Genomic DNA, 11,735 nt, shown 5'->3' on the forward strand with positions numbered 1-11,735 from the left:
GGGGAGCGCCTCTGGCGCGGCCACAGCCATTTTGTTGTCCGAGCGCTGCCCGGGCCGTAGTCGTGTGTTGGCAAATGGTTTTCGTGGTGCTGGGGTGTGGGGCTGCGGTGCGGCACTCGGGAGAGCTCTCGGTCCCGGCCCTCTCAGGTAATGCCGAGGTCTCGTCTCGCTGCCTGCGAGCCGCGGGACCCACACGTGCACCTTATTCTAGGCCTGTGTCATTGCTGGCTTACTGCTTCACTGAGGTAAGAATAGAAAATGCGCATCTGTTAAAAACACACACCCGTGGAAAATATTTGACGCGATACATCTAATTCACATAAAGGAATTACAGCATTAACCTACTGCTCACACCTACAAAGCCACACGCAAACACTGCTGAAGGTTTGGTCGCATTTAGGCAGCCCTGCTGAGGACACACATAGCATCACTCCTGCTGCTGGTCAGGGCTGTGGGCAGTGGGGAGCCCAGCTCTGTGTCTAGGGCTGCTGAGGGCCTCCCGCCATCCCTTCCCCATTACCTCTCCTCCCCAGCTAAGTGAAGACCCTTTGTCACCATTTCCATTCCAACCCATTCTGGGTTATGGGACAGTGCTGGAGCAGAGCATACAATTACTCTAGACTAAAACATAAAATAGCACGTAGTGCTGGCTTAATGGTTGCAGCAGTGGCCAGAGGGGCAGAACAGGAGCTGCTGAAAGCAGCAAAGCAGCCTGGAGAAGAATATGTGGTACTGCAGCCTGAAACAGATTTAAGTACTTTTCTTACTATTTTATGGAGACTGGGCTCTTGCAGCACCAAAATGGATAAACATTTTGGGCCAAGGACAAACAGCTTTGCCCCATATATGCTGTTAACAGACAGTATTAGATACAGACAGCATTCACACTCCACCTCTTCCAAAAAGTGGCTGGAATACACAAGCCCCATCACTAATATCTGGAGGCAAGCCTAAAATCTTTCATACCATATGGCCTGGCCAGAGTGCCTCCAGTCATGTAACGCTAGCTGCAAGAAATGACAGGAACACAATTAAAACAATCAAAGAAGCAGAGAGCTCGCCAACGTATGCCTCAAAAGAAAACCAGTCAATTGTGGCAGGCTTGTTAGCAACCAGCATGGAGCAGGCATGAGGTGTGCGACCTTAGATACATTACACTTAGAACTTTCAGCAACAGGAAGAGTGGTTGTGCTGTGATAGGAAGCCATGGTGAGATCTATCCTGGAATATTAGGTACGATTCTAGTCAACAGTTTAAATTACCCTTCTAACAAAAAAAGTATGGAAGCATTATTGGAATGATCAGAGGAATTAAAAGTCTGTCATATGAAAATAACCTGATTTAGTCTAGCAAAATTCATCTGGAAATGGTTAGATTTATATTTTTAATTATAAGAACACATAATCAGCAGCAGTGAAGAAAAATAAAAAGAACAAATAGGCATAAACTGCTTATGCTGAGGTTGAAAATTGGAAGATTTCCATTAATGAATGAGCAATAGAATAGTTAGATGGGAAAACAAGAGACTGGACTTGACAACTCTGAATTAAAATATTCCTATTTTTCAATTTTCATTAAACAATCGTTATAATGCTCGAATATTTCCTGATTTCTTTCTTAATACTTGCAAAGCACCCAGCTGTTTTTGTTCCTGGCAATGAAAATAAGCACCTGTTTGAAAGTACCTAACAGTCCTGATTTCAGTAGCATATTACAATTTAAAAAAAAAAACAAAAAAACAAAAAAAAGCCCTCAATCCGTGTTTATAATAAATACAACTTCAGTTAGGAATAGCAAGATGGAATTCCTTGAGAGTAGTGATAAATGACATGAAGTTAATGGTCAGCCATGTTTGGTATTTGTGCTTGAGCTGACAGCAAGGTGTTTGGACAAAAGACTTCGACAACAGCCAGATAGATTTGTAATTAAAGAAATTACACGGCACAGCCTTACGCGGTAATGTTTGTATGGACACAAAATATACATATCTGGAGAGAAGATTCAAAAGAAAGATGTGAGCACCCAGGAAATTCCCACCAATGAAAATCAACAGAGATCTCAGGGAGGTACATAAGGCCAAACATCTAACTAATATTAAACACTGCCACAGGATACGCAAGCAATAAAGCAGCTCCTAACCACACAGCTGAGAAAAAGGGGAGGGTACAGGGGGAAGCTATTTAATACAAGCTGCCACAAACCAAGCAAAAGAAGTGAAGAAACTTTCCAACTTTAACACATGGCACTAATCTACATGCTGCTCATCATGACATACCGCAGATCTACAGTCTAGGCTCTAACAGAAACAGACCATATGAAAGAAAATTAGCATAAAATCAAAGATGCAAGATGCACCAATTTTTCTTAAAAAGAAACAATCCAATGATTTACAGTTTGAGGGAAACATTTCCAAAGCCCTCCCCAAGGAATTCTTCCTCCTCCCTACCATATGTATTCAAGAACAACATTGTCGTTAAAGAAATAATTCCTCAATCATCAGAACAGTTATGTCTGACCTTCCAATGATCACTATCTTTTGTTTGGAAAGTGCAAGTTCTGCTTTGATTAAGTCTATGCTTCCCTTATGTTCTGCACCAAGGAATGACCCCCATCCCCAGGTAAACTGCAGATGGATCTGTCTACATTGGCTTGTAGGGTGCCAGCCCTGAAACTGCAGAAAAGCAGCTTCTGGTCTATGCTAGGGTTGCTCCCCAGGAGTGCTACTTCCCTGTGGGACTGAAAGACAGTGTGTGCAGCATGAATGGTAGTGCAGTGAAGTAGGAAGATGGGCGACCTGACATTAGAGAAGCTTTTCATGTGGTGAATTTGAATATGGGCTGCAGCTTTACACTGGAAAGTATGCTCAAACACTTCCTTCTTTCCTCATCCTGGCATCTGCTTTCAAAGCATTTGTAGGAAGACAATTGTATTTAAGACTTTTATTCCTCTTCCAATTTAGTATCGATAGTGAATCCAAAAGTTACGGATGGAGAAGAAGAGGGAAAGGCACAAACATTTTGCCACTGAAGACTTATTTCCGTAGGAAACGAGTAAAGAAAACATACATGAAAGTGCAGATGAAACATCCTCCATGTTTCTTTTCCACCTGCACACCAGTACAAAAGTTAAATTCTTTTGTGACCTTGAACAAATCATTCTGCCAAAAAAAAGTATTTCAGTCAGTCAGGAAAGGTGTTTCTGTCCCTCCCCAGTCCCTGTGGAATTTTATGTTTGTTTCAGCTGCAAAGAAGGGGCTTCTCTTATGTGTTTTTCAGAGTTTAATGTAATGCAGCCTTGATCTTGGTAGCTGCCTCTAAATATTGCAGCAATCTAATCATTACACAGAGTTACAAAGAAAACTGTATGCTTAGCAAATCAAAACCTTTAAGTAACAAGCATCAAAATACAGATGAAACTTTAACACAAATCTTTTTAATCCATATATCACTGATCCATAATATGACAAAACTCCAAATGCAAGCTTTCTACTAAGCAAGCAGGAGATAAAAGTCATACGTTTCTATATATACTTAATAGAATTGAAAACTTGGACTTCGTAAAATAAGAGGAAAAGTTATGGCATCGAGAAGAAAGTTGTGACCCAATCTTTGGTTTATATGGAGATCAATTCAACATTTCTCCAGTGTTTGGTATTTAAATGGTAAGAGAAAGCAAAACAGAACAGCAGTTCTCACATGTGGCTGTCAGAAACATCACATGTAATCACTGTGTACAAATAAATAATGACACGATTGCATTTCAGCTCTGTTACCATATACTGAGAAAATACCATGAGGTTGCTGAAGCTGCATGTGCAGTCACAACAACAACAACAATTTGTGAACCTCTGCTTTAAATCTTGTATACCTGACAATAAGTGCAGCAGATGGCTTTAAACTGGCTACAAAAGTATTACAAAAAACAGCTGGATAAGGCTTCGCTATCATAACAAGATTATAAACATATGATGTTCTTGTGACAAAATCATTATGATTTAAGCAGCTTGGCAAGAGATTCATTAGTACTTCTCAGAATCCTATTTTACAATGGATTTTCCACAATAGTGGTTTTATCTTACATAGCAGAAATTATTACATAGCAGACAGTTTTATGAACCCAGGTATCCACTACGGTGGGAATGGAACAGCAAATGAATCTCAAGAATTTCTTAAAGACTGTCAGTGACAGAGTTTGCATAAGAAAAGCCCCATCAAACCAACTGGCTGTCAGTCACAGAAGTACAGAAACTTCAGTTCTCTTCCAGGATCTCAAGAAATGTTAAACTAATTCATTTGTTGACGTGTACAAATAATTTTTAAAGTTTATTTTTGCACTTTTGCTAATTGTAGATTATCAAATTATAGTTAGGCTCACTTTCCATTTAGATAAATGAAATTTCCCATTACAAAATCTCCATCACAGGGGAAATGATACCAGAGAAGTTTGGACTGAGAAAGTGCAAAACCCACAAATAACCCTGTCTTTCTGTCCTGAAACTGATTCTGAAACTTTTCTGCAGTGCAGCATCCTAGTCTGTGTGATAATTACAGTAGCTAAATTAAGCAAAACGGATATCTAAAAAATCCTATATTGAGTTTTCTGCAAACAGATGCATGTAGGATTGTCATTAAAACATCTCAGCAGCTAGCAAAACAAATGCGAAAGCCACTTTGACCCACACCCTACAGCCACACTGTTGCCAGAAGTTCACTCTGTGTATGGTTTGGGATCACTTCATGGTCTCAGAAGGTGTCTCAAACAGTATGTGACTGCCATCATAAAAGCCTTTAGCTAGAAAACTGGATTAAACAGACACTTATAGCAGAGAAATCTATTTTAATATCCCCTGAAATAACACAAGAAAAAAAATTCTAAATTAAGCTTTTGGTTCCATCTTAGCCAAAGAAGCCAGCACCTTCAGAAAAAGAAACAGTCAAAAAAAAAAAAAAAATACGGAGAACTGAGAAAGAATTTCTAAGTGAGAGTATAATTTATCTTACATACCACCACTCGTATCCCAACGAAAGGTATTTCTCAAACAAATGTTGCAAATTGCTGTACCCCAAATGAAAAACAATGCTTGGAGCACTGTAGCAGCAATGATCAGATGAAAGGGGAAATATAAAGAAAGGTATATTACACAGAACTATGCACAGAAAATGCATAGTACATTGCCTTTTTACAGTGAACTCTGGAGAATTTAAAGAAAAATATGACCAAAAAATGGCTGTGAAGTAGAGGTGGAAATCAACAGTTACTGCACATTTCTAACCCAAGAGAGTTACGCAAGCAGTGTGAAAAATAAATTGCACATCCTTCTGTTCCAGTGTCTAAAAGCCTGCTCTGAACAATTTTGCTCACATATTGGTTGTAGTCTAAGTGCATTAATACGGCACTGTACTGCAGCTAATTTATCCCACTCTTCAAGAGGACAATTTATCTTACCTACCATATTACCATGGCTGGATTGTCTCTAATATCAAAGCTAGCAAAACAGCCATTGCATCTCTACATGGGACTTGTTGTGTACTGCAAGAATGCATCTTTCCTGGACATAGGAACTTACCAATTTGTTGTAAGAAGCAAAGCAGTGTGTTTCGTATTTTTCTGTTAGGGTTTCAGGTTTCAACCAGGAGTCTCTGGCAGTTCAGTTCAGACCCATCTTCCTTACCAGTATTTTAACTCCCTCAAGAATGTTCCCCATGTCCTGGCTTCCACCAGACACCTGAATATCTCAGCAATATGGTACAACCCATATCAAACAGTGATCTCAAAGTCACTTCTTAAAGCATGCTAGGTCCATGTTCTAACATTTCATTAAATGGATTTGTAGTGAGAAATGTAGGGTTAAAGCAGGTCAGGGAAGCACATTGGTTGCAGAATACTGAGAGCTAGATTTTTAACAATGTGGCTATTTGGGAAGATGAGATATATGAATGACAGTTCAAAAAACCATGGGGTGGTTTGATTTGAATGGATTTGAAGGGATCTTAGGGATCATCTAGTTCCAACCCCCATAGCATACACCAGATCAGGTTGCCCAAAGCCCCATCCAGCCTGACTTGGAACATCTCCAGGGATGGAGCATCCACAGCTCTGAGCAACCTGTTCCAGTGCCTCACCATGCCCGTAGTGAGTAAGTTCTTTCTCTTGTCTATTCTAAGTCTACCCTCTCAGTTTAAAGCCCTTACCCTTATGTCTTGTCCTATCACTACCTGCCCTTGTAAAATGTCCCTCTCCTGTTTTTCCGTAGACCCTTTTTAGATAATGGAAGGCTGGTATATGATCTCCTCAGAGCCTTTTCCAGGCTGCATAAACTCTCTCAGCATGTCTTCATAGGAGAGGTGCACCAGTCCTCTGATCATTCTCACGGCCCTCCTCTGGAATTGCTCCAACAGCTCGTTGTCCTTAGGTTGGGGGACCCAGAGCTGAACACAGTACTCCAGGTGGGGTCCCATAAGTGTGGAGTGGAGGGACAGTAGCCTCCCTTGACCTGCTGGGCACTCTTCTTTTTGGTGCAGCCCAGGATGTGGTTGGCTTTCTGGGCATATGGGTGTCAGCTCGTGTTGAGCTTCTTATCAACCAGCACGCCCATGTTCTCCTCAGGGCTACTCCCAATCCATTCTCCACCCAGCCTTTACTTTTGCTAGGGATCACCCCAACCCATGTTCAGGACCTTGCACTTGACATTGTTGAACTTCATGAAGTTCCTAAGAGCCCATCTCTCAGGCCCATTTTAAAAATGGGAGCTGTTTTTCCTTTTGCATCTCATCAGGTCCCATGGCTTGTGCACCTTTAGATTCCTCAGATAGTCTTGAACCTGTCCTTCTCTATAGTGAGTGATTCTTCATTCTCCTAGTCCCTGCCTTCAGATTCTGTTACTTGGGCAGTGTGGCTAGAGACTTGACAGACTAAAATTGTATTTCTCTATATTGACAGGTACTCAGAAAAGGCTGCAGTGGAATTGTTTCAAAACAGTGGCAGTGCATGAGTCATAGTGCTTCTTGAAATTATTAAGTATATCTATCATTAGTGCAGCAAAAATCCCTTGTATTTTACTTATTAAATATTTATCTGTTTGAGTTTTTTTTTAAATAGTTTCTTGGTAAATAACATCAACTCTAATATTTTTGAGGGCCTTATGCAAAGTAACCTCTTAACCATCCAGTCAGGACAGAAAAGATGAAATTCGTATGAGTTCTCTGTGTTTTTGAAAGGCTTGACAAAGTTGTTGAGATTTTGCAAGATGAAAATACTCGGGGGTGGAGACCATTACCTTGTCTCAACATTAAGTCTGCGTTCAAGCAGCTTGCTCCTTTCCTAAGCCTTGCTCTCTCAAAATACTTTTGTAAATAACAAAAACCACAAAACACAGGTCCCCAAAGATTTTCACACTTTTCTCATGAGGTAGGCACAGAAATATATTAAAAACAAAGCTTTCCTGTTGAATAATGCATATGATCACTCTCCATTCACTTGCACACTTGTGTTCGCTATCCCAGCGCTGTGTTGGCAGCACATGGCACAACAGGAACTTTACTGTGCCTCACTCAATGGACCATAATTGATTTTCTTCCACTCCTTCTCAGTGTAGATGTCATATTTATCCTTATTGTATCCTTCTTTCTCCCAGACCTACGCCTGTTCCCTCTTCTCTGTCACTTTTACCCTAAACACTACAGATTAGGTTTTCCTCTCCCATCAGTCACTCTTATGAAATGCTATCTTCGGGTCTCTAGCTGCCTTCCCACTTGGGCCCAGCTATCCTGACAAACACTGACATGTCTTTTAATATTCCCTGCCTTGTTTTTTATCCCCTGCTTTGCAGGTTGAAGCCTTTCCTCGTGGCTCCCTCAGCAGAGGACAGGTCTCTCCTGTATGTCTCTCCCAGACCTGAGGAGTATCTCTACCTCGTGCCAGCAAGCTGCCTCTCTCCTCAGAAATTTGTCTGGAGTTGCCCTCTTCACCTGTGGAGAAACTCGTTCTTCCTCTCCTCCTCTTTCAGCAGCTCTACTCTGCCTCTCCCTGGGTAGCCAGCAGGATTCCTCAGCCCAGGCTCTGCTGGAGGCCCCTTATATTGACTTCTCCAAGCCCTTGCTGCTTCCAGGAGCCATCTCAAATCAAACCTTACTCAAGGTGCTGAAACGTTTTGACAGTTGTTATGGTATGTCCTATTTCCAGCTTGTACAGGAAACAGACATTGAAATCAAAGAAGAAAGCGATCCTGTTCTTCTTGTATTTCTGGCTGAGGCTGGAAGTGGAGTGCCAGAAGTCCGCTGTGGCTGATTTGTTGTAAAGAGAAGTCTCTTGTAAGTTCCTTGCATTGAGAGTCCAGCAGTACTTTGTCCTTAGGAGATTCCCATCTCAACCTGGAAGAGTTAAAGATAACATCTTCACAGAAACACTGGAAATTCTGTGTGCAGCCCAGAGGATCTCAAAGGCTATAGCAGGAATTTGGGTACAGCAAGTGATATGCCTGGTAACTAAAGGCAACTGAAGTAAAAAACATGTTTAATATTCAGGCAATGGCTTGCATGCAATGAGAGGCTGTTTCACAGAAGTTTTGATAACATCATCCTTCAAAACATCTTGCAGGTGATCCTGCACTTCTGTCATCAAATTCTTCAGCAGGCATTTTTCAGAGACAATATGAATGCAGATGTCAGACTTGAATGGACTCAAGTTACAGTCTCACAGATGTAATTAAGTTTGCAATTAAAATTAAAATTAATCCTCTTTGTTTAATTCTGCTGAATTACTATTGTATAAGATCAATTAGAAATGTTCAAATTCAAAACAGTTCCTAAACACAAACTTATCTTTCTCCTTATGTGGAATTAAAGTCTTATTCTGAGTATCTGAAATCTGAACTCTTCTGTTTTCACTTGTATTTGTATTTACCTTCAAGGACCCCATCACACCCCATCACAGTCTGATAATGCAATGGCAGTTTTTCTTGCTGCATTATGAACACTTTTTTCTCGTGGCATTGCAGCAACTAACGACTTCAAAACACAATTGCAATTGTAGTCTGTGATATGGGAAAGACTACCAAAATCAGAAGGCTTTATGTTACTGGGCTGAAAAATCTCATAAAATTTTATCTGTCTAAACATATTTGGGCTACTGGTTGTCTGTGGCAAGAGGTGTCTGCTCTTCTGGTTAAAAGAACAATACAGACTTTTTTTTCTACACTCTCATACCTCATCAAAACTAGTACAATTGATACAACAACTCTCACAAATCTATTAATAGCATAAGCAGTGGAATTTCACTGAATTCTTTGTTCTGGTGACAGTGGAGTTGGGCACTGTTAATATTTCCAAAGCTATTCATAACCAGTGAAGCAAAACTTCTGTCACGCTGTTATAAAGGAATACAGATAGGAAGTTTTGTATACGTTTATACAAATCAGTGGCTGTATGTAAGAAATGAATTATGGTGGTGAGCAGACCCAAAAACAGTCCCTTGATATACACAACATTTAATAGGAATACGATATGAATTGCTAGAAATGGATAACCGAGTCTGTGTTGGAGGGTTAGAAGTGGTCTTGTTAGAAGGGCTTAACAGATTCTCTGTGCCATGAACGTGTCTCCTGCATTTGTAGAGGGAAAAGGAGAAGGGTGTCTCTAGGTTTTGAAGAGGCTCATATATGGGTGAAATCCTACATTTCTTCAGCATTTAATATTTTTGCCTACAGAAATTTTTACATCAGTTGACAAAGCCCCCTCAGACTGCCCTTGTCAGTCTGAATCCTAGTGTAGCCCACTGTTCTGTTCAGTTCTCACGTCACATTTTTATCTCAGAGTCTAAGAACGTCCAACATGTGTTAGCCATGGGATTATTGGTCCTAGGTTTTGCAAAATTTCCCATGCACACTTTTAAAACAACAGCAGAGGATTATGAGAGCTGGCCAGATACTGCAGACATAACTGTTTTCAGCAGCTACAACAGATGTTTTAAAAACATTTCCTTATTCAAATCTTCAGTCAGTTCAGGGCTGGTGAAATGCAGTCTTTTGTATTGTTTCCTGTCCTCAGTGTATTCTCTGGGTACAGTGACCTCAATCCTTCTTGTTCTTTACCTGCTTACATCACCTGCTGCTCCAGGTGATTTGCAGGGCTGCCGCTTGAATCTGCTGCTCCTACATCCACCCAGCCTTTGGGAAGGCTTCACAGAATCGTAGAATCACAGAATGGCCAGGGTTGGAAGGGACCTCAAGGATCATGAATCTCCAACCCCCCAGAAGAATTTATGTTCATTATTCCACTAAAATGGAACCAATTCTTGAAAGATATTTTAACTTGCCAGCATTTTATTTCCAAAGAGCACATGGTTAAGAAGTTTTATCAGTACCAAAACATCACGTGTTATTATTTTAGGAACAGTGATGATGCCACTGTCGTTTTACTTTCCTTTTCTCTGTCCTTTATCTTCCTCTCAAACTTGACCTGACCTGGGATTAAACAATCAGAAATGTTGTCCTTGTAACTTATGTCTCTTACTAAAAGAGCACTAATAAGCTGACCTCAGCAAACAAAAGAAATGGTTGGAGGGGCAAAAGGTGAACAGTGGTATACATGCGATCTCTACTGATTCATTTATACACATACTCCGCTTGCAGCACAATTGGCCACACATCAACGAGACAGAAGTTTTCTTTTCTCTCCGCTCACTTCCCTACTCTGTTTACCTAAGCAGCAGGAGTCATCTTAGCAGTTGGTAGTGAGATAAGATACAGAATCTAATTCGTCTTCTTGTCCCTCAGGAAAGACTACTGGCAGTTTTTGAACAAATGTCTTACTCTAGCCAAGATACTCTGAATGTAAATTTGGGAAGAATTTCTCCAAATAATTGCAATTTAAATGCTGAATCCCAAGTATATTTATTTTCTTAGCTTTTTTTTTGCTGATGTGAGTTGAATACATGCTTTAAGAAATTTCTTTTTCTGTGGTTGCTATGGTAAAAAGCAGGCCCCAGTCCTTTTACTTAAAACCCATGAACTGCAATTAACTGTTTAATGTTGTAACGTACAACAGCTCTAGTAACACCTTAACAGCTTTAAGCACGATACTCCATCATCTCAGCAGATGGTGATTTTTGGCATTCTGTGTTTTCAGTTTGTTCTTCTCCTTTATTATCCTTGCCATTATATCTTTTGAAAAATGCTCCTGGACTAACTTAATTGCAATTAGACTGAGGCACACCTTGGATCTTTCTGTATTTTCATTAAAGATGACCAATAAGTGAAAAAAAAAAAAGTTGCATGTGAATCCTTCGCAGTTATAAAAGCAGATTTTAAAGTACATTAACAGTCTGTTTCTTCTCATCCGCAACCATAAAAGTACAGTTTTGAAATACCCTCTGTATTCTGTAGGAGACCTACACATCAACAGCTGAGGAGACATAATTGATTCTTTTGTGAAGAAAGAGCCACCCTGAATGTTTCTCAAGAGCCTGAATTAAATGAGAGTTACCAAATACAACTTGTTTTAATGAGGGGAGTTGCCCTTTGTTATTATTTCTGTGGAGCTAGAGACAAAATTCCCCATGAATTTTGCTCATTGTTTTTAAGATTTATGGCTTGCATAATATGAAGATTTAACCATATTTAGAAAAAAATTGACAATGTCCAGACATTATCAAGAACAAGACTGTCTGGTAAAATTGCTTTTAAATTGCATTCTTTTTCCCATATTTGTATTCAATTTCTACCATATATTCTTTTTTTT

At 40.1% G+C, this 11,735-nt stretch overlaps 1 long non-coding RNA gene across 1 annotated transcript; it reads left to right on the forward strand.

The window, feature by feature from the left end:
* The first annotated feature begins 6 nt into the window (after positions 1–6).
* LOC109370887 lies at positions 7–8,870 on the forward strand. Its single transcript, XR_002121407.1, has 2 exons — positions 7–245; positions 7,829–8,870. It is a non-coding gene; the product is annotated as an uncharacterized LOC109370887 (long non-coding RNA).
* Positions 8,871–11,735: the final 2,865 nt, after the last annotated feature.

The sequence above is a fragment of the Meleagris gallopavo genome, chromosome 1, assembly GCF_000146605.3.
Source record: "Meleagris gallopavo isolate NT-WF06-2002-E0010 breed Aviagen turkey brand Nicholas breeding stock chromosome 1, Turkey_5.1, whole genome shotgun sequence".
NCBI lineage: Eukaryota > Metazoa > Chordata > Aves > Galliformes > Phasianidae > Meleagris > Meleagris gallopavo.